Source organism: Podarcis erhardii, assembly GCF_964252035.2.
Source record: "Podarcis erhardii genome assembly, chromosome: 3".
NCBI lineage: Eukaryota > Metazoa > Chordata > Lepidosauria > Squamata > Lacertidae > Podarcis > Podarcis erhardii.
Genome location: NC_138507.1, coordinates 97825058 through 97847691, shown reverse-complemented (window position 1 = coordinate 97847691; position 22634 = coordinate 97825058). Strand labels below are relative to the sequence as shown.

Here is a 22634-nt window from a genome sequence, read left to right as displayed (position 1 = left end):
AGGAGCAGGTACTCAGCTTTGGGGTCCTTCTGGATCCATTACTGTCCCTTGAGCCTCAGGTGGCCTCAGTGCCTTCCATCAGCTCTGGCTGGTGGCCCAGCTGCACCCCTATCTGTATAGGGATCACCTAACTTCTGTTGTCTATGCTCTGGTAACCCCTAGGTTAGGTAAAGGGACCCCTGACCATTAGGTCCAGTCATGGATGACTCTGGGGTTACAGCGCTCATCTCACTTTACTGGCCTAGGGAGCCGGCGTACAGCTTCCAGGTCACGTGGCCAGCATAACTAAGCTGCTTCTGGCGAACCAGAGCAACACATGGAAATGCCGTTTAACTTCCCACTGGAGTGGTACCTATTTATCTACTTGCACTTTGAGGTGCTGTCGAACTGCTAGGTTTGCAGGAGCAAGGACCGAGCAACGGGAGCTCACTCCGTCGCGAGGATTCGAACCGCCGACCTTCTGATCGGCAAGCCCTAAGTTCTGTGGTTTAGACCTCAGCGCCACCCGCGTCCCAACCTCTAGGTTAGATTACTGCAACGTGTTATACGTGGGGCTGCCTCTGAAGATGATTTGGAATTCAGCTGGTATAGAATTCAGAGGCCAGGTTGCTCATTGGGGCAAGATGGGCTGAGCATATAACGCCAATCCTGGCCCAATTGCACTGGCTGCCAGTTAGTTTCTGGGCCCAATTCAAAGTGTTGTTTTTGATCTATAAAGCCTTAAATGGTTGAGGACTGCCTGTCCCCATATAATAATAATAATAAATTTTTATTTATATCCCGCCCTCCCCAGCCGAAGCTGAACTGACCCAAACCCTGTAGTCATCCTCCAAGGCCCTTCTTTGTGTGCCTCGTCTGCGATAAGTCTGGAGGGCAGCAACCCAAGAATGGGCCTTTTCTGCAGTGGCTCCCCATTTGTGGATTGCTCTCCCCAGGGAGGCTCGCCTGGCACCTTCATTACGTATCTTTAGGCACCAGGCAAAAAAATCCCTCTCCTCCCAGGCCTTTGGCTAGTTAAACAGGGGCAAGAATTGATTTTGTTTATTATTATGGTATGCATTTTTGTCTTTTTATATTGTAAAGCACCCTGTAATCTCCAAATGTAGGACAGTATAGAAACAGTAGTAGCTGTTAGAGTTTTAGACCAAAGACAGGTTCAAATCTCCATTTAACTGTCAAGTTTGGTTAGTGACCTGAGGCTCGTCACCATTTCTCATGGTAGCTCGCCTTACAAGGTTCTCGTGAGGATAAATATTTGCGATTTTAATGGGGATCATTGTACGTTTCATTATTGTTTTGGATTGCAGGACGTCTCAAGTTGCTTTGAAAATTAAGAATAGAGATTTTTTAAAAAATAATCTTAACAAATGCAATAATAAATAAATAAAAATGGGGGATCTGGCACACTGTCGTAAATAAGAAAGGGTGGAGGAATAAACAAACAGAATTCAATACAGTACATTGGTAAACAAACAGAATTCAATACAATACATTGTAAAACAAAAAGTGAATATTTAGACCATGAGAGTTATGACTATCACAGGACAGTGGCTAGGTTGCTAGTGATCTACAGCAGCCATCTTCAGGCATGCAGATCACACACAATTGCATGGAATGGGAGGAGAATGCCCCCACTGGCTTTGCCCTTGCCATCATGTCCCTGTTGCCCACCTGTTGTCCACCCGACAACAACCACCCGAGCCCTTATGTTGCAGCCTGATAACTGAGATCATCTAGAGAAGCACCATTAGCTGTTCTCCGGGTTTCAGATGCCCAACTGGCCTCAACCAAAAGTCAGGCATGCAGTTGCCTACATTGGTCCTATGTTGCGGAACACTCCTCCAGCCACCTTGGAGTCACCAGTGCCCGAACCACAGTGGTCAAGTGGCTTCTAGCCATGATGGCTATGCACTGCTGCCACAGTTTGAGGCAGCGATGCTTCTGAATGCCAGTTGCTGGAAACCACAGGAGGGGAGAGGACTCTTGTGCCTGCATCCAGCTTACTGGCTTCCCACAAGTATCTGGGTGGGAACAGGAGGCTGGACTACATGGGCCACTGGCCTGATCTGGCAGGTTATTATTATGTTCTTAAGTACATCAGATAGACGTACTTAGCATTTCTTGCAGTTAATGTAGAGCTCTAGTCTACAAAAGTTCATGCCACAGTCTATGCGCCTTTAAAGCTGCCAGAGATCTCTTTGTTATTCCTTGGTGGGAAGTCTCTGTAGACAGCAAGGTTTTGTCCACAAAAAGAGCCATGGTCTCAGCTGGTAGAGCATGAAACTCTGAATCTGAAGCCCCATGTTGGGCAAAAGCAGGGACTTTTTTCAGCCGGAGCTCACCGGAACTCAGTTCCGGCACCTCTCAGCTGGGCACCATTGCCATTCTAAGAGAACAAGAGAGGTGTCCATGGTAAGTTCCACCAACTCTTTTTCTAGAAAATAGCACTGGACAAAATATTCCTGCATTACAGGGTTTAGGACGAGATCATCCTCATGGTCCCTTCCAACTCTATGATTCTTTATTGTTGAACTGGAGACCTGGAAGGAACCAAAGAACATTGTCAAATTCCCTAACTGAGGAAGTGATCTCATCCATTCCTCATCTCTCTAAAGCTGCTCAGTCTCCAATACGTTTCTGCATGATTTCAGCTTATTTAGGTAGAATAATTTTTTAAGTTGTTTTTTTAAAGAAACAACAAAAAACTTCATCTCAAATGAGCTGAATCATGCATAAGTGTACCAGCGACTGTGCAACTGTAGAGGAATGAGAATAGATGAGATCACTTCCTTAAACTTGCAGAACAGCAAGTTCATACCCCATGGGAAAGAAAACAGAAGCATCCTCATTCAGAAGTGGGAAAACACGCAAAGGGCGGTAGCAGACAACTTGCCCTTAAAATCAGTGGAGTTGTTTGAAAGCGCTTATCAGAAATGCAAGCTAAGCTTTGATATCTTTCTTTGAAATTGCTGAAGCTCTGTCTTCAGTATTTCCAACCTGTACCACAAATGTATATGTCTGTATAAAAGCAGGATTGCACCCACCCACTTCCTTTATCCTGCTGTGGCCCCATTTGCAGTATACATTTAAAGCAGTATTTCATACTACTTGAAACCATCATGAATCCTGCGAACAGTGTAGTTTGCTAAAGGTGCTGAGAGTTGTTAGGAGGCTCCTATTCCCCTCACAGAACTATAATTCTCAGAATGGTCTATCCCTCTTCCCAGGGAACTCTAGGAACTGTAGTTCCATGAGGGGAATAGAGGTCTCCTAGAAATTTTAAACTTCTGTAAGAAACTACACTTTCTGTGCCTGGAAAGATCAGAGGGAAAGGTAAGTGTGGATAAAACGTAATTCAAACCACTGGATGTATTTACCAATACACCCTGATTGCTGTTTGTGCTGACTGGTAAGAAGAGAGCTGAGGGAAGCCAGCAAACCCATCTCCATCTCTCTGGCCACCTTAAGGCCTATAAGTTTCATCAGGACTGAGAAGAAGAGAGAACTATCAGGTTATTGACTAACTAGAGCTCCCTGTTTAAGGGGTGTTGCCACCAATTACTTCGTGCATGTGTGTGTGGTTTTGCTCTGTTGCATCTTACGCCCAGGCTCTTTGAAGGAACGTATTCTCCCTTACACATGTTAAGTGATGACATGGGAGATGGCCTTTTCGGTGGCTGCTCCCAGACTTTGAAACTCCCTTCCTAGAGAGGCTAGACTGGATTCCTCCTTGTTGTCCTTCTGCTGGCAGGTGAAGACTGTTCTGCTGTGACAGGCTTTGGGGAACTGACTGCTTTTAAGGAAAAGGCTTTTAAATAGTGCTGTGCTGTTTTTACTACCTGTATTTTAATACAGTGGTACCTCAGGTTACAGACGCTTCAGGTTAGAGACTCCGCTAACCCAGAAATAGTACCTCAGATTAAGAACTTTGCTTCAGGATGAGAACCGAAATTGCACAGTGGCGGCGTGGCGGCAGCAGGACGCCCCATTAGCTAAAGTGGTACCTCAGATTAAGAACAGTTTCAGGTTAAGATCAGACCTCCAGAACGAATTAAGTTCTTAACCCAAGGTACCATTGTACATTTTTTTATATTGCTTTGATTGTATTATAGTTTAATTACTTTTTAACAATTATCTTCATCCACAGGACTTAAGGGGGGAATACATAGTTCTCCTCTCCATTATTTCCTCACAACAATCCTGTGAAGTAGGCCAGGTTGAGAAAAGAGTGAGAGGTCCAGTGTCATCCGGTGAGCTTCAAGGCTGAGTGAGGATTTGAACTTGGATCTCCTTGGTCCCAGTCTGACATGCTGTACTGCTACAGTGCACTGTAGTAAAGGGGGGGAGGTAAAGGACCCCTGGACAGTTAAGTTCAGTCAAAGGCGACTATGGGGTGTGACGCTCATCTCGCTTTTAGGCTGAGGGAGCCGGCGTTTGTCCACAGACAGCTTTCCGACGCATGTGGCCAGCGTGATTAAACCACTTCTGGTGCAATGAACACCATAACGGAAACCAGAGCACACAGAAACACTGTTTACCTGCCTACCACAATGGGACCTATTTATCTACTTCCACTGGTGTGCTTTTGAACTGCTAGGTTGGCATAGTATAGTATATAGTATAGTATACCTCCGGGTATAGGGCCGTAGATAAATTCAATAAATAAATAAATAAATAATAGTAGCTTTAATGCTCCTTTTTTTCATGCGGACTGAGACACTGAGGTAAAACTGGCCATGAAAGATTTGCCCAGCTTTCCCATTGTCTGGCCAGAGTGAGAAGAAGCCAAGTCACGCTCATCCCTAATGCTAGTCCACTTAAGTATTTAGAAGAAAATTATTCTAACAGGGGAATACAGACACTGAGGGTCAACTTGTACTAGCAAGTCAGCGCATCTATGGCAACACCCTCTTCAGAATACTCAACCAGAAGGACAATCTGTGAAAAGAGAAATGATACAAAGGACAGGTGCATGGAGGAAGATGACGAACTTGGGAGCGTTGTGGGCAGAGGTGGGCAGATACGTGAATCTAGGGTTCAGGCAACACAGACTCAGGGACAAGTGGGCCTTGAGAGCAATTTGAAGCCGTCTCCTCCATGAATTTGTCCAATCCTCTTTTAAAACCATCCAAGTTGGTGGCCATCACTGCCTCCTGTTGGAGAAAGTTCCAGAGTTGAACTATGGGCTGCGTGAGGTTATTTATTTTGTCCTGATTAGAGAGAAAAAAATTCAAAGAGATCATCTCCACCCTAAGATGTCTGTATGGAACATTGTGGTTTACAAAAGAGCAGCAAAAGGTAGCCAAATTAAGAGTGCAGAAAAACAATGCCAAACAAACAGTTACGGTGAATTATATTATGTTTTTATATGTCCTGGAAGCCGTCCAGAGTGGCTGGGAAAACCCAGCCAGATGGGTGGTGTATAAATAATAAAATTATTATTATTATTATTAAAATTATGAACCACTTAACGCCTAGCTGGAAAAGCTTGTTGATAGTCTCTGATTTGACTTTCATTTGGAACGCACAGATTATGTTTCATTGTATATTGACTCTCTGACATTAACTGCTTGGATAGAACCAGTTACAGATAGGTAGCCGTGTTGGTCTGCCATGGTCAAAACAAAATAAAAAAATTCCTTCCAGTAGCACCTTAAAGACCAACTGAGTTAGTTCTAGGTATGAGCTTTCGTGTGCATGCACACTTCTTCAGATACAGATTCTTCAGATATATCTGAAGAAGTGTGCATGCACACGAAAGCTCATACCTAGAACTAACTCAGTTGGTCTTTAAGGTGCTACTGGAAGGAATTTTTTTATTTTGTTTTGCTTGGATAGAAGAAGAAGAAGAGTTTGGATTTGATATCCCGCTTTATCACTACCCAAAGGAGTCTCATAGTCGCTAATAATCTCCTTTCCCTTCCTCCCCCACAACAAACACTCTGTGAGGTGGGTGAGGCTGAGAGACTTCAGAGAAGTGTGACTAGCCCAAGGTCACCCAGCAGCTGCATGTGGAGGAGTGGGGAAGCAAACCCGATTCACCAGATTACGAGTCTACCGCTCTTAACACCAATAAGTGAATACATTATATCTGTGCTTGTTTCAGTTGCATGTTCAAACGTAATTACAAGTTGCAGTAAGTCCTGTTTCAGGAATAGCTATAGTACTGTATAGCATTGTTCCTGTTAGTCATTGGATCTCAACCTAGGGAGCCAAATCTTCAGAAGATGACAACAAGCTTCATTGTGACGGCAGCAGTCCTCTGAAACTCCCTCCTGTTGCATATCAGACAGGCATCGTCACTATGGTCTTTTTGAAAACCTTTATTTGTTAAAAAATAAAACCTTTAATTTGATATATTTTTTTTATCCTAGTCTGTGCCTGCATTGGTTTTGAAATCATCTTTATACATGCTTTTATTGCATATGTGCAAATTTTATTGCAAATCACTTTGGGATATTTCGTGGGAAGTGATCCATAAGTGAAACAGACACCCCAGGACCATCTTCCTAGGCATTTATTTATATTGCTTAAAAAAAGAGAAAAAGATAACGTTGCAATGAACGATGTAATGTGTGCAAAAATGCATATATTAGGGTAAAATGTAGTAAATGTAGTAAAATAGCATACAAAAAGCATTATATTAGCAAAAATTGCTTTGTAAACATGTGCGTATTAGGTAAAATTGCATACAAAAATGTTTATATTAGGAGAAATTCACACTATAATACTGATGAATGTTCATGAGAATTTTACATTATTGTTACAGACTGATGTGGCAATGTGGAGAACTGAAGACTGGAAAAATTAGAAACTGAGGACACATTTGCCCATCCCTACTGAGGGAGAGTGCCCAAGGGCTTTGTGGAAAGGGAGAGACTTGAATGAAGCAAGAGGGGAATCATAACTCAGATACCCTGAGAGGCATCTCCAAGCATCCAGTATCCATCCAGTATAAGTGAAGCTGCTGTTTCAGTTTCATTCCCCCTTCAGCTGTGTTACTTGCATTACACCCTCAACTCGACTTGGAATACAAATAGCCAAGTTAGTAATGAAGGCATGAATTTGGAATTATGTAAATATGTATCAAACAGCACTGTACACATGCCACTTTTGCAGACATTATGCAAATGTTTGTTTTCCTCTCGTTGCAGTAATTTCACTAGGTTGTATACAACTACTACTATGATTTTAAACTGAATTGTTCAGTGCCAGCGTTGTGGCAGATCACAGGTTCGGAGGAGCACTTAGTATCGGTGGGGTCTGAATTCAAGGTCATGTAAGAGTCACAATGCCCTAACAAAGGCAGAAATTGCTGCCCCTTCTTACAGGGTATATTGCCCTCAGCTATGGAGTCCAAAATACATGTGGATGTGCTTCAGCTATGAAGGAGGTGCATACATAAACAGGGCCTGTGACAATTATGGGGTGCTGTTTTGGGAGATCCACCTCCTTTTCAGAATTTATACTGTTCTGTTCCATTGGAACAGCTTTACGTGTTTTATAATTGCAATCATTTTATATTTTTCATGATACTGTGGTACCTCAGGTTAAGTACTTAATTCGTTCCGGAGGTCCATACTTAACCTGAAACTGTTCTTAACCTGAAGCACCACTTTAGCTAATGGGACTTCCTGCTGCTGCTGCGCCGCCGGAGCAGATTTCTGTTCTCATCCTGAAGCAAAGTTCTTAACCTGAGGTAATATTTCTGGGTTAGTGGAGTATGTAACCTGAAGCGTATGTAACCTGAAGCATATGTAACCCGAGGTACCACTGTACTATACTTTTGAAACCAGCCTTGAGACCGTATGGTAAAGGGCGGATAAGAACGGTTATAAACAAACACCACTTTTCCCCTCTAAAATTTACGTGAACGGCAATCTCAGGGCTGTCAGGGAGTAGAGAGGTCACAGAATTGCAACAGGTGATTGGACTAACAGAGGTACCAACTAGCAAGGGAGCAAGCCTCTCACTTTGCATAGGAAGACTGGGGCACAGCAATAAACCAGAGTGGGAGCAAAGCGTGAAGCTGTTTGGCTCCACTTTCAGCCTAGCCTAGCTGACAACACTATGAAGCACAGGTGCATGTTTGCCAGAGGCCCCAGGATAGCTGCAAAGTTTTCCGGGAAGAGGGAATAATAATAATTCTGGGAATTGTAGCTCTGTGAGGGGGATAAGGACCCCCAACAAATCTGATCTCCCTTAACAAACTCCCAGAATGCTTTGAAGGAAGCAGTAACTGTTTAAAGTGGTGTGGTGCTGCTTCATGTATGGTGCGGATGTGCTCTAAATCAAATGCCTGTCTACTTGGTTTCTGTACATAAAATGGAGTGGGAAGCCATCTTGTCTACCTCGGGCAGCAAAACATCTTGAGCTGGTCCTATTTACAGTGGTACCTCTGGTTAAGAACTTAATTTGTTCCGGAGGTCCGTTCTTAACCTGAAACTGTTCTTAACCTGAGGCACCACTTTAGCTAATGGGGCCTCCCGCTGCCACGCCACCGTGGCCACGCAATTTCTGTTCTCATCCTGAAGCAAAGTTCTTAACCCAAGGTACTACTTCCTGGTTAGCGGAGTCTGTAACCCAAAGTGTTTGTAACCTGAGGTACCACTGTACAGATTTGCTTGTTTTGCCTACACAGAACTGCTATTTCCATGAGTAGGGAATCAGTGATATTTATGGTGGCTTTAAGATCTCAGAAATTCTCTGTTTGTAGCATGGAATACATACATCACACCCCCAAGTGGGGGGGAAATGGCAAGGAGCCAAGCTATTTCCACTACATTTCAGAAAGGTAAAATGCTGTTGTTTCAAAACAAAAAAATCTAAGCTGCTCCGCAGAAAGATGCAGTTATGCCTGATGGGAAAATGCTATAGTGTTTGTATAGTGTTTAACCTCTCACTCAAAGCCTTACATCCTCAATGTAACAGCGTGCACACTGGGCTTGAAGTACACATATCTTTTTATACACTCTATTACCTCATGGGCTATTTTGCTTGTGGGTAATGAATGCTTGTGTTAACAGAACACCATGCTGATGCATTTTTTCCTGCCATTGTATGTAACATATTTTCTAATTCTTCTGCTCTATTCAGCATTTGACCCCAACGATAGGGGATTATGGTATTAACTCTCTACACAGCACACATTCTTTACAGACTTTCACTAAATACTGTAAGCCTGCTGCAGAGCGGAATAAAAGTGAAAGCAGACCGTCTGGTCTTAAGCTGTGCACACAGAGGGTCGTGATCCAATTGGAAGAGAAGCAGAATTTTAAAAAGAAAGAGGTTTGACAAAATTTTAATCCTTGTCATTTTCATTTCTCTTACCCTGTGGATTTGGGTGATTTTATTTACACTGTCAGCTTGAGCCTAGGGATTGGAAATCAGGCTTTTATGGAGATTATTAAAAGTACATACAGTACACTAAAGGTTGGACCACTGGTATATGCTACTAAAAATATGAATATGGAATCACTCAATGTTAGACGCTGAAAACAGAGCAGAGGGGTTTTTTTAAGGGTTTTGTTTTGATGGGTTTTTTTGGTAGCCTATCTTGAAAGGCTTGTGGTAATTGACCATTTTGCGATAAAGGCCTTTATCCCCGAGGATCTTTTTGGGATGGCTTGTGTCTTTTAGGTACAACTTTGATCATGGCCAGCTGAATAAGCTATGATCTTTGCAATGGTCGGGAATGACTCAGCAGTAGGGCTGCTCATTTCTATTTCTGGCAGGGCAGAAAGAGTGTGACAGGCCGAGATTCAACAGGTGTGGTTTCTGCCACAAGGGAGTTGGTGGTGGATACAACGTCGCCTGTTGGATTTTTGTCAGTCCTTCAGCTGTTTAACCTGTTGTTGGCCACCCTGATGGATGACCTCTGCCAGGAGAAAGACAAAAGGAAGTGTGAGCCAGCCCTTGAACCCCTTGGAGGCTTTTGATACCATCAACCATGATATCCTTCTGGATCAATTTTGTGTGCTGAAAACGGGTAGCAAAGTGATATCTACTGGCAGGAATGGTTCCACAGGGTTGTCAAGCAGGACTTCAGCCCAACCCCTTGGCATTTGTGCTACAGCTTCCGCTACCACGCTTTTAAAATTATCTATATGAAGCAACTGGGTGAGACCATCCAGGGATTTGGAGATAGATGCTGTCAGTACGCTAATGACCCCCAATTCTATTTTTCCCTCTCAGTCAGGTGAATCCGTGGACCAGACAGTGTTTGGAACTGGTAATGGGCTGGCTAAGTGTCAATAGTCAATAGTCAATAATCTGAAGCTCAATCCTGACAAGAGTACAGTGTCCCCCAGGTAAGTAGACAAATAATTGCAGCCTAAGGCACTGATTGAAACTAACCAATCTTACATTACATTAAACCACATTGATGGACACAGAGGAAATAATATAATAATAATAATAATAATTTTTTATTATACCCCGCCCCCATCCAGCTGGGTTTCCCCAGCCACTCTGGGCAGTTTCCAACAAAAGATTAAAAATACATTAAAACATCAGTCATTAAAAACTTCCCTAAACAGGGCTGCCTTCAGAAGTCTTCTAAATGTCAGATTGTTGTTTATTTCCTTGACATCTGATGGGAGGGCATTGCACAGGGTGGGTGCCACTACCGAGAAGGCCCTCTGCCTGGTTCCCTGTAACTTTGCTTCTTGCAGTGAAGGAACCACCAGAAGGCCCTCAGAGCTGGACCTCAGCGTCTGGGTTGGACAATGGAGACACTCCTTCAGGTATAGCAATCTGTCCAGAATCTGGCATTCATCTTGAGACTTTTCCATCCATTTTATTAAGAACGAAGAAACATAATTTTAGTCTTTCATATTCCTGCACCCAGTTTGAAGACACTTTCCCCATACTCCTATCCTGCCTTGTTTTCCTCACTGAGACACAATCCACATATAATATCACTTGAATGTGCAAAGAAAGCAATTTTTTCAGCACAAGGCGGGCAGGCAGACAAGTGACTTGGACCTATGGGCTGTATCCAACCAACCCCTCTCATCAGCATGAGGATATTTGCTTGCACAATGGAACTTTTTTGTTCCTTTCCCTCTCGTGTGTACCCCACACTCTCCCCAAATCTGCTCCAGAGGGTTGGGGGAACCCCTAAAACAGATGTAGAGGACGTGAGAGGGAGGAGAGGGAGGCGTTCTGTTGTGCAAATGTAAATCCTGCCGATGGGACTCATTCGTTGGATACCACCCTATGCTTCCCTCAGAGATAACCACATGCCACATATATGAGCACAGAGGGTTTTTTCATTTATTTATTTTTAATGCATTGCTTGTGGGAGAACAAGAAGAAAGGGGTGAAGCATGGCAAATAAGCACTGCAAGTGAATCCATCATGGTGTACCACCTGGCCGCTGTGTGATGCAGACACAGCTAAACACCAGTAGGATATACATGAGGTGCGGGGTGGAAATCTGCCCAGCTGTGTACAAGCACTTTCTACTCGCCAGTCCTCAGCTAAGATGTCTAAATTGGCATCTCATAAGAGCTAAGGATGAGACTATTGTCCTTAATATGGGATTCCCTGATTGCGGGGCTCATCCTTCATGGTGCTGAGTGCTTTCACCTCCCACAGACTTTACAGGGAATCTTTCCCTCCAATTCCTATGCTTGTCATCCCACAGGATTGAACCTTTTGTCCTTAATACTATCTCATTCCCATTATGCCTCTATTTTGCCCACAGATAATCCCCTGGCATTATTCTCATTACACCACTTTGCCGTTCCCATTATGCTCTTTATTACTGATCTGCCCATCTTTTCTATTTAATTTCCTTGTTGTTGTTTTTTTAAAAGTATATGAATTTTAATAAACATTTCTGCTGCTGCTTAATGTCAATTCTTGCAAGCTTCTACAACATGCCCTTCTCAGACTTGGAGCCATCTGCTATTACTTTCTTTTGCCCGTGAATCCTTAATATAAAAATAACTGGCATAACCAGGAGAGCAATTGTTGTTTTTATTTATTTGCCACCTATACTCTGTTCTCCTGTCATAAATCACACCCAAAGAGGCTTGCAAAATGCCAAAGTGCCAATCAATGGAAGGACTGAGAAATAAAAAAGTGATTTTTAAAAATACGCTTAAAGATTTTTAGAGCCCACTCTAATTGTGATAGTAATTTGTTTCAAGCTGTCTTTAATGCTATATTTTTTTATGGCTGTAATGTGCCCACAGACCGTCAAATGAAGGGTGGGTAATAGTAATAATAATAATAATAATAATAATAATAATAATAATAATAATAAAAAAAAATAATGCAAGATGGGAACAAAGTAGACTTTAATTGTAGAAATGTGTAAAAATACCAGTACACATTAGAAGCTAGGTTTGAGCTAGTAGGTTTACTGAACCCTTCTAAATACAGGAAGAGAGGAGACCTGGCGATCTCTCCAGGAAGGGCTTTGCAAAGTTTTGGTGCTTTCATCACCACCAAAAAGGCCCTGTCTCTTGTAGGTGATCATTATCTCGCACGACAGGACAAAGAGCATGGCTTCTGAAACTGATTTTACAGTAGGGGCTGGTGAATCAGTCTGTTCGGTTCCTCCCTGATTAAACTGTAATTTTCTTTTTAGAAAACCATCTAAAATACATATTTAAATGTGTTGGTTTTTTTTTTTTCAAAACTTGCATTTAAATCCATATTTTGGTAGGTTTAAATTGCCAAAAATTGCATCACAACATTTAGAGAAATGTGAAATCCAGGGGGCAGATAAGTTCCAATCTACACAACAGTTCAAGAAGTGCAGTTTCATGCAGGAATTCACAGAGATGAGATTTCTCAGGAATCCCTTTCTCAGGCCCCATCTGCAGTATGCATTAAATGCAATATCAAACCACTTCAACTAAGTGTTAATGTCTCCCCCCATAAAATCCTGGGTGTTTGTTAAGGGTGCTGGGAGTTGATAGGAGACCCCTAATCCTCTCACAGAAACAACAACCCTTCCTAGGAACTCTGGGAATTTGAGCACTGTGAAGGTTCCATATGAACCTACCCAGACCCTGAGATCATCTTCTGAGGTCCTTCTTCATGTGCCTCCTCCATGAGAACTCCAGAGGGTGGCAACATGAGAACGGGCATTTTCTGCTCTCCCTAGGGAGGTCCACCCGGTGCCAGGCGAAAACATTCCTCTTTAACCAGGCCTTTGGCTGAGTGACATCCAACGCCCTTTGCTTTTGTTTTTATTATGTATTTTGTGGTTTTATATTGTGGTTTTATGTTGTAACCACCCTGAGACCTGCGGGTATAGGGTGGTATTCAAACTGAATAAATACCAGTAATAAAAATATTTGGAGGAAGCACAACTGATTAAAGTGGTGTGATACATTCATAGTGCAGATGCATTGTTAGAGGTAAGACATGTTGATATAGGAGAAGATGACCCTTGAGGTAGGAAGATACAGGTTTTGGTATGAGTGATGTCCCTTTGGAAATTCTGGCATACTCTGCCAGGAGGCAGCATGCAGCTCAGCAGACAGTGCTTCTGTATTGCCCCACAGGAAAGCTAGAGAAGGGGGCTGAGCTGCACTACTCTGCATAATGCAAGACTATGCTGACACTCTGTTTTCCCTCTTACACAAGGACCACTTCGTTGAACATATTGGTAGCAACATTTCGGCATCTCAGCTACATGCTGGAAAGGATTTGAGAGGGGAAATTCTCAGGCAAGATCTGCTAAATAACATGTGTTCACAAATCATAGGACGCTTCCTTATAATGAGTTAGACTGTTGGTTCATCTATCTTCCCTGAAAAGACTGGCAGCGATTCTCTAGGGTCCAGCACAGGCTCAGCATCTTGCAAAATATGAAATAATCCAAACAGACCTAGAAGTAAAGTTCCCTCTCTCCATCTCTCTCTCTCTCTCTCTCTCTCTCTCTCTCTCTCTCTCTCTCTCCACAGAGAGAGTCTCCAGGCTGTCTCCCTTCAGGAGAGCTTCATTTGTATCTTCACTTCATGGGGTTTGGAAGACAAAGACTCAAAGGCAACTCTCTTCAAAATGGAGATTTTGCAACCCAATACCTCTCACATGATCTCAGGTTACAACACTTACATGCATGTTAGCTACCAGAGAAACAACAATCAGTTAATCATTAACTCTGCAAGAGCTCAGAGTTCTCTTCTTGGCTTTAATATACAGTGGTGCCTCGCAAGACGAAAATAATCCGTTCCGCGAGTCTCTTCGTCTAGCGGTTTTTTCGTCTTGCGAAGCATCCCTATTAGCGGCTTAGCAGATTAGTGCTATTAGCGGCTTAGCGGCTATTAGCAGCTTAGCGGCTAAGCAGCTATTAGCGGCTTAGCGGCTTAGAAAAAGGGGGGGAGGGAAAAAACTCGCAAGACTCGCAAGACGTTTTCATCTTGCGAAGCAAGCCCATAGGGAAATTCGTCTTGCGAAGCGCCTCGAAAAACGGAAAACCCTTTCGTCTAGCTGGTTTTTCGTCTTGCGAGGCATTCGTCTTGCGGGGCACCACTGTACCCCTATTTGGGGGCGACGGGACCCATGTTAAACCTTTTTCAACATACCTTCAGCCATTTTTCATTTCTGTGTCAATTAAACCATTATACTTAACATTCAAGCAGGGATCTTTCCCAGCCTTATCTTGAGATGCCTGGGATTGAACCTGAAGACTTTGACATGAAAAAACATGTCATTTGTCACTACATTACACCCTTTCCCCAAGAAAAAAAACATATCATGGGGAAGCTTTTTTGCTACCGCTGTGTGTGTTGGGACAGCAGAGGGGGCATGTGAACCTACAGATGTTGTTGGAGGGTCTCAGTTGGCAAGGCAAATGGCAGGAATGATGGGACTTGTAGTTCGGCAACATTTGGATGGTCATAGCTCTGGATGTTCTGCAGAATAATAGATCTGCACAAACCTTCTTACTGCTCACACATTTTCTCAATTTCACCATTCTTTTTCCAGTCCCATAATGGAAGGACCACCTTTCTGCCACAGGCTGCCATGAAGGCAGCTTGTGTGTAGAAGCTGGAATGAATTTTAACACTTTTTGGCATCCATGTCACGAGCCCATATGGGCCATTGCTTGCAAAATGTTGCTTTTTTCATACCAGGAGAGGAAGGGATGGTGGTACATCTATTTGACTTCTTTGGTACTGTTTGTAATTGCCAGAGTCCCACCCCACCCCCAATAATGGTGCATCTTATCTCATTTGTTTTGAAGCAGAGGTAATATCCAAGTCTTAAGTCTTAAGAAACTTTAGCTTGGTTCTCCTTAATACTCAAACTGAAATTTCTCTCTCTCTTACTCTGTCTCTGTCTTTCTCTCTGTGTGTGTATAAAGCCAATTCATAAAATTAAACTCCACTTTCCAAACATCCTGCCCCACTTTAGTGTGACCAACATACATAATCTAAAGCCTAGCTATGCAGATAGGAGCTGGCTGGATCTGCAATGGTTCCTACTGAGTTCTTTGGAACCAAGTAAGCATGCTGTAATTGACAGGAGTTCTTGGTAAGAGACAAGATCTGCTTCCTTGGGTTCACCAGTCTCCCATATGGTCATCATTCACCTATGGAGATAGTAAAATTCTATAGGTTCCAGGGTATGGTGTGAAGGTAGATGAGTTCTCTGGGTTCTCACCAGGGTCCAAACCAACTCTCAGCTCATCCACAAAAGTCTCACAAGTGAGAGGAGTTCCTGGAAACAGCAGACATCGCCCTAGCCCCTCACTCTAGACTTGCTTTTTATGGGGCAGCCCCAAGGTGGATGGTGCTTCCTCAGGCTGCCCACAGCTGTGTCTCATTCAGCTGTACTCATCACACCCAGTACAGCAGGTTTGTTGAGTTTCCTGGGGGGGGGGTGTTCCAATGGATGGGGAAAGGGGCCCTCTCCACTCACATCTCTTTCTTCACCTTCTGTTCTCCTTTTTTTTTTTAAATTTTCCTGATTTGTATGCTGGCCTTGGAACACTTCTCAGGGCAGAAGAGCAACCTAGAAATGTGTGATATAGATCAAGGCTTGAAAACCTCAGGCCTAAGGGCTGAGAGCCAGTATGGTGTAGTGGTTAAGAGCAATAGACCCGTAATCTGGTGAACTGGGTTTGATTCCCCGCTCCTCCACATGCAGCTGCTGGGTGACCTTGGGCTAGTCACACTTCTCTCTGAAGTCTCTCAGCCTTACTCACCTCACAGAGTACGCTTCCTTATAATGAGTTGTGGGGGAGGAAGGGAAAGGAGAATGTTAGCCGCTTTGAGACTCCTTCGGGTAGTGATAAAGCGGGATATCAAATCCAAGCTCTTCTTCTTCTCTTATCTATGCAGGCCCTCGGGACTCTCCTCAGGTCCTTCCCCCTCTCCTCAAGCCTGCTCTGTGCCCTCCTCATATGCTTTAGCTTGACTGGAGTGTGTCCTTGAGCGGTGATAGCACCTTTGGTCTCCCAGATGAAGGATGGAGAGAGGTGTGTAGAAACTTCTGCTTCTCCTCTGCCTGGAATGTGACCTACTATACCAATGTAAGCATCACAGCTGTTGCTCCACCCACTTTGGCCTCTGGCTCCACCCACCACCAGCATGCAGCCCACAAAGGTCTGCCCCTCGAGGGAGTGCACCCCTTGGGCTGAAGAAGCTTCCCCACCCCTGACATAGATAGATAGACAAGACAGAAGCATCCCACTTCAAATGCCAAGCTATTTAAGACTTTGCAGGACACCGCCAGGAAGTTGAATTGCTGTTCCCTAAGAAAGCTGTGTGGCAGAAAAGACACTTTAAACATATGGAGTACTTTCTTCTTCTTCTTCTTCTTCTTCTTCTTCTTCTTCTTCTTCTTCTTCTTCTTCTTCTTCTTCTTCCAAGCTCACATTTGATCATTTCTATTGTTGGGTACAATGATAACATGGAGCTTTTCGCTGTTCCATGGGAGTCGCGTGGCACTGGAACTGGCACTCAGTGGCCGTGTGTGTTCTGCTTTTCCCATTTCCATGGAAATGGGCAAGAGAGAGAGAGCAGAGATAGCAGTTTGAAAGCTTAAAACAATATTTTACCCCCAAGATATCAGTGGTGATGATAACTATGACAAAACTGGCAAACAGAACATGTGGAATGTGAAGCGTTTCAAGAGCACCAATTCATTAAGGTGGTTTTTTTTTAAATGAACATAAGATTGTACTCATTTTTCATAAAACAATTATGAAGCAAGCTGAGGTATTTTAGGGGGCAGGGGGTTATTGGGTTGCTGTTTTTATTTTCATTATGTATTTTGTGGTTTTATGTTTTGATTTTATTCTGTGAACCGCCCTGAGACCTCCGGGTACAGGGCCATACATAAATTCTGTAAACAACAACAACAAAAATGTGGGTGCCCTGCTGCCAGAGCATCAGATGGGTTATTTGTGGGGCATAGGAATTCGTTCATTATTTTTTTCAAAATACAGTCCGGCCCCCTACAAGGTCTGAGGAACAGTGGACTGGCCTCCTGCTGAAAAAGTTTGCTGACCCCTGTGTTATCCCAAGGATGCTATCCTCTTTAGTACTTGTGATTTGAGTTGGTTTGTCGTGTGAGAGTGAGCTGTTTCTAGGTAAGAGTCGGGAGCACCCAGTGGTTGGGACTGGGTCTACACTAATGTCCCTTTTGTCTCTGGCTCCACCCACCACAGACTTGCATTCCCTGAAAGACTGCCCAGAAGGAAAAAGGTTTAAGGATAGCCCTACAATGCTACTTTTCGTCAGTCAAAAAGAAAACCAAAAACGCCACACCAGGCCTTTGCTGTCTGCATGTAGCATCCAATCCCACCACCCAAATTTAACATGCACAAGCCTTGAAAGCCAAGAGTACAACATCTGGTTTCTAATGGTTTCCTGTTGCAAACAGCCACTTCAGGTTTCTCTTCAGATGCTCAGACAGCTTTCTGTCTGTAATATGTTTCTCTTCAGCACCAGAGAGAGAGAGAGAGAGAGAGAGAGAGAGAGAGAGAGAGAGAGAGAGAAACCCCTCATAATATTTTTTACCTGGTGAACATCCAACTTGATGAAAGAAGCAGTAAAAACAAACGGGTTGTACTGGTTGCGGCCAATGCTACGTTTGTGTGATCTGCTACTACTGGAAAATTTCAGGCTCAGATAAAAATCATGGGGAATTTCTCTCTCTCTCTCCCTTTGCTTTTGAAACGAGGCCTATTGTAAAGGAAACCTGCAATCATGAGATAGTATGAACGAAAAATAAATATTTCACATGTTTTCATGTGAATCCAAAGGAGCACAAAGACACCTGCTGAAGCTTTTAACTGTATCATCATTGGAACTGGCTATTTTACTTGTGGTTTTATTTCGACTTGAGAGGGAGAGGTCGGAGGGGCCATTTAGTTATATAATGCATTATTTTCCAATATGTTTTTGAAGGTGTTCAGAGATTTGACGATGGGGATAATGACAACTAGTAGTAATAGTGGCCTTGACTGCCACTCATAAAGAAGGGCTGTAGCTCAGGGGTAGTTCATATGCCTTGCATGAGGAAGGTTCAATCCCTGGTGCCTTCAGCAAAGTCCACTCCCTGAAACCCTGGAGAGCAACTGTCAGTCAGTGCCAACCAAATCGTATTATTACTATTACTATTGTTGAATTTATTGGTCCCTTTCTCTTGCCAAAGGCAACTCAGAGAGACCTACAGCCAAAAATAAACAAACAAAAACCCTCACAGATACAAAAACACACACACCACATTAAAATAATGCATTAAAAATACATTTAAAACATTCCCTCCACTCTAAGAGGGCACAGATAGTTAAAAGCCCTGGTTAAAAAGGAAAGCTTTTGCCTGGTGCCTAAACGGTGCCAGGTGAGCCTCCCTGGAGGAGAGCATTCCACAAAAGGGGAGCCATCACAGAAAAGGTCCATTTTTGTGTTGCCACTAAATGTTGGGCTAGATGGATTCGTGGTTTGACACCATATAAGGCAGATTCCTACGTTCTTACTAAAATATTGCCAATGAATCTAATATAGGCAAAGAACATAGGTGTCCCCTATTGTTTTCAGTCTAAGTGTAGACGGTGGGGAAGAGACAAGCCAGTGGTTAGGTGATCAAAAGTGTTATTTATTAGTAGTATTTATGTATTACATTTATATCCCACCTTTCCTCCAATGAGCTTAAAGGGGAATGCATACATTTTCTTCCTCTCCATAATATAAACGATTTCAGTCTGCTTGTGGGACATCTTAGTGTTCAGTTGGATAGAATTCCTCTTGCAGGCTTCCTTTTTTAATATCTCCACAAGAAAAGTGGGTTGTCTCCAGGCTGCCAGTAATTTGTGGGAGGTAATCAATCACAGGCTATAAATTAAAGCTTGTGCTCTGGTGCAATTAATCCACTTTTTAATTTTTTTAAAAAAAGGCTTTTGCAGTTAGGAAAGTGACAGGGAAGTGTACTAAATGCACTAAAATGTAAGAGAGAATGATCCATTGTGGGGAAGATGTATACCCTCCACACAATCAAACCAGCATGCATGTTAATTTCCTCTGAGCAAACATAATACAATCCTAGTATGGTAAGTGGAGGATTTGATCTCCATTTGGTTCCAGTTGCTGCTGCTTCAAGAGCAGCTTCCCTGCATGGGACCCCCAGAGCTCAATGGAACTTATTCCCATGTATGCATATGTAGGCTTGCACCCTTACTCTCCACTGAGTTCAGTGAGACTTATGCACAGCTAAGTGTATATGGCAGGGATGACTACCTTGTGGGCCATGGGCCTGGTATTGTCCCTAAGAATTTTGTGAGACCCACAAAGACACCCCTCAAATATTTTATAGTAGCAACTATGAGGCTTTTTCTATTTTTCCTCCATGCCTCCCCCACCTTCCACGTTATTTCCAATATCCCCCCAAAGTAGTACTTTTCTGCTATTTGGGGGGCATTATGATTGTGGTTCCCTTCCCCAAATCAGTGTGCATCACACAGACACCCCAAATTGGCTGAGTTTTGGCACTTTGGTGTTCAGGCAGCTTCAGGATTCCTCTTGAGCACTCCTTGCTTGTCTTTAGCAATTTCCATGGCTACCACTTACAATACTTAGTAGTTGGCTGCTATGTTTCAGCTGCTAAAGAGAGTCAATCTTGAATGAGAGCTGCCGCAAACATTTTACATTGTGTTGCACCATTACTGGAACACGAATCTGAATGTGGATGGAAAGTGGGGTGCATTAAGTTGACTTTTGTATTCAGAAGGCTCCCAAAACTCTCATGAACATGCTTCAATGAAGTTTTGATCATGAGTTCTTCCAGTCGGTTGTTGTTGTTTTTTTTCTGGTGGGATTCAGTCATATACTGGCAAATTCAGGAGCACAATGAAGCTACTTTCCTAAAAGACTGGGGTTTTTTTCACTACGGAAAGTGATGGAGAATTGTGCTGGAAAGTGTGAGATACCAGTGGAATGACTACCTAGGACGGTGGTGGATTCCTCTTCACTGGAGGTTTTTAAATGGAGTTTGGATGGCCATCTGTCAGGGATTCTTTAGCTGTGATTCCTGCTTTGCAGGGGGTCAGACCAGATGACTCTTGGGGCCTCATCCAACTCTACAATTCTAGAATTCTGTGAACACTTCCTTTGACTCAACGTTGTCTAACCTCTTTGCCAGAAAATCCAAATGCATGGTAATTAAATGGCCAGTGTCGTCTAATCTCCTTGCAAACAAATCAGGACGAATGCTCAAGAAACAGTTCATCTGGAAGCATTCTAAGAGTTGGCGAAGTGCTAAATCTTCAAGATGTTCATATCTCTTCAACACTGGACTTCCCTGCACACCCACCCTTGCCTGAAAATGTTTTTTTGTTCGCCCTTGTATGTGTGTAAGTGTGTTTGCCTTTCCTATGCTGCTCTCTGTTTCCATATCTGACATCCTGTTTACAAGCTTCCCACAGGCCACTGTGAGAACAGAATGCTGGAGTAGTTGGGCCATTGGCCTGATCCAGCAGGCTTTTCGTACTGATTCCCAAAGGGAGTCCATGGCATAATCCTTCGTGAACATTGTCTACTTATCTGATGCACTATGTATAATCCTCAGTTGCACAGGGACACTTTGTCAGGAGGGATTTTTTTTGGGGGGGGGGGAGTACAAAATCAGGCTGAATCGTATGCCCATGGACACCCAGCCTAATTTTGCACTTCTCTTGCTATGTTTCCATGTTCCCACAGCCTCTGTTTCATTTGACATCCAGCCTGATGAAGAAGTCAGGAGTTTGCAGTTATTTTTGTGACATTTTGATTGGTACTAATAAAGGTGTTGCCCAGCTGGGGATTGCTGAAGTTTTCTCTCTCGCTTATGGCTCAACATGGCTTGCTTTGCGTTTTCTCTCCCTGAAGGCAGTATTTTCTGTCTTCTCTATAAAAGTGAGTGTTACCACTATATGGAATGCCTAATTACAATAATCACTTAGTTGTGATTATTAATAAAATCCTGTATATTTTACTTATTTATAAGTCCCACTGCCTTCAATGGGGTAAACTCTTAACTGTGAGAATATGCTCTGATGATAACTGTATCATTTTGTGTGTGTGTGTAGATTTGTAAGCAGTGAGTTCTGAGCAAGAATGGGCAAATCTATCTGTTTTGACTTCTCTCTTTTTTCAGACTTAACTTCAGTTCTCCACATTTCCACATCACTTTAAAAATTAAAAAATCTTGAAAATTCATCAGTATTTTTGTGTATATTTATCTCAATGTGTCCATTTTCATATGCAATTTTGTCTAATACACTTCTTTTTTTGCAAATCAATTTCCCCTAATAGAATGCATTTCCGTATGTTATTTTCACAAATATATGGTGCTTTATTCACACCTTACCTAGTACATCAGGATTTGCCTGAAGAATCGCATTGCAAAATTCAGATAAAGCACATTTTGAAGGACAGCTGTGTTTTGATTCATGCAACATTTCAGAAAGTACAAATTGGGTAGGTTTGCCTTCAGCTGTGAACTGAATGGAATTTCTGCCCCATTCCTAGCTCTGCCTATTGTTCTCCCTGCCTCCAACTACCGTTGGCCGCCCTACCCTGTACCCCGCCAGCCACCACTGCATGGAAGCTGCATTTGTTAGCCATGAGTTCAGAGGGAAATGAAAGGCAAAAAGTACAGACAGTCACAATTCAATTAGAACAAGCATCTATGCACAACAAGCACAGCAGCATGGCTTTTCCTTTAAACGCAATAGACACGGGACAGACTCCGCCATCAAATGCACATCCTTCATGCTGAAATAAAGCGTTCAGTGCTCTTCTGGGGACATTGGTGTAAATGAGAGTGAGCGTCTTAAAGGACAAGCCTAGTCCGTCAGCCTGTGCTGCCATCAACATGATTTCCTATTCCCTGGGGGCAGTTGCACACCACCATCAGCATAACTCTAACTAGTGCCACAGCAAGCCACTCAGACAGCAATAAAGACATCCGAGCAGCCAGCAAAACACTCCGTTGCTTCGACAGGAAAAGTACATTATAAAACCCGGCATCTGTGTCTTGCAGCTGCCAAGTATCCTCCATGTGTTGTTACAGCTGTTGACTCTATTGCGGAGGAAGGCAGAACAGAAGGATGGGAAAGAAGGAGCATTAAGAATATTCCTCTCCTGGACAAGGCTGCCAAGCAGGTACCTGGAAGCCGTGCC

The 22634-nt window shown here is 43.2% G+C and overlaps 1 protein-coding gene across 1 annotated transcript in view; it reads right to left on the bottom strand.

Annotated features, from left to right (window-relative positions):
* Nucleotides 1–3154: 3154 nt before the first annotated feature.
* The window catches only part of PTPN14 (protein tyrosine phosphatase non-receptor type 14), a 439438-nt gene continuing 419958 nt past the window's right edge, over nucleotides 3155–22634 (bottom strand). The window contains exon 17 of the mRNA XM_081854529.1: nucleotides 3155–3172. The gene's annotated coding sequence lies outside the window, so the exon portion shown is untranslated. The remainder of the gene's footprint in view (nucleotides 3173–22634) is intronic.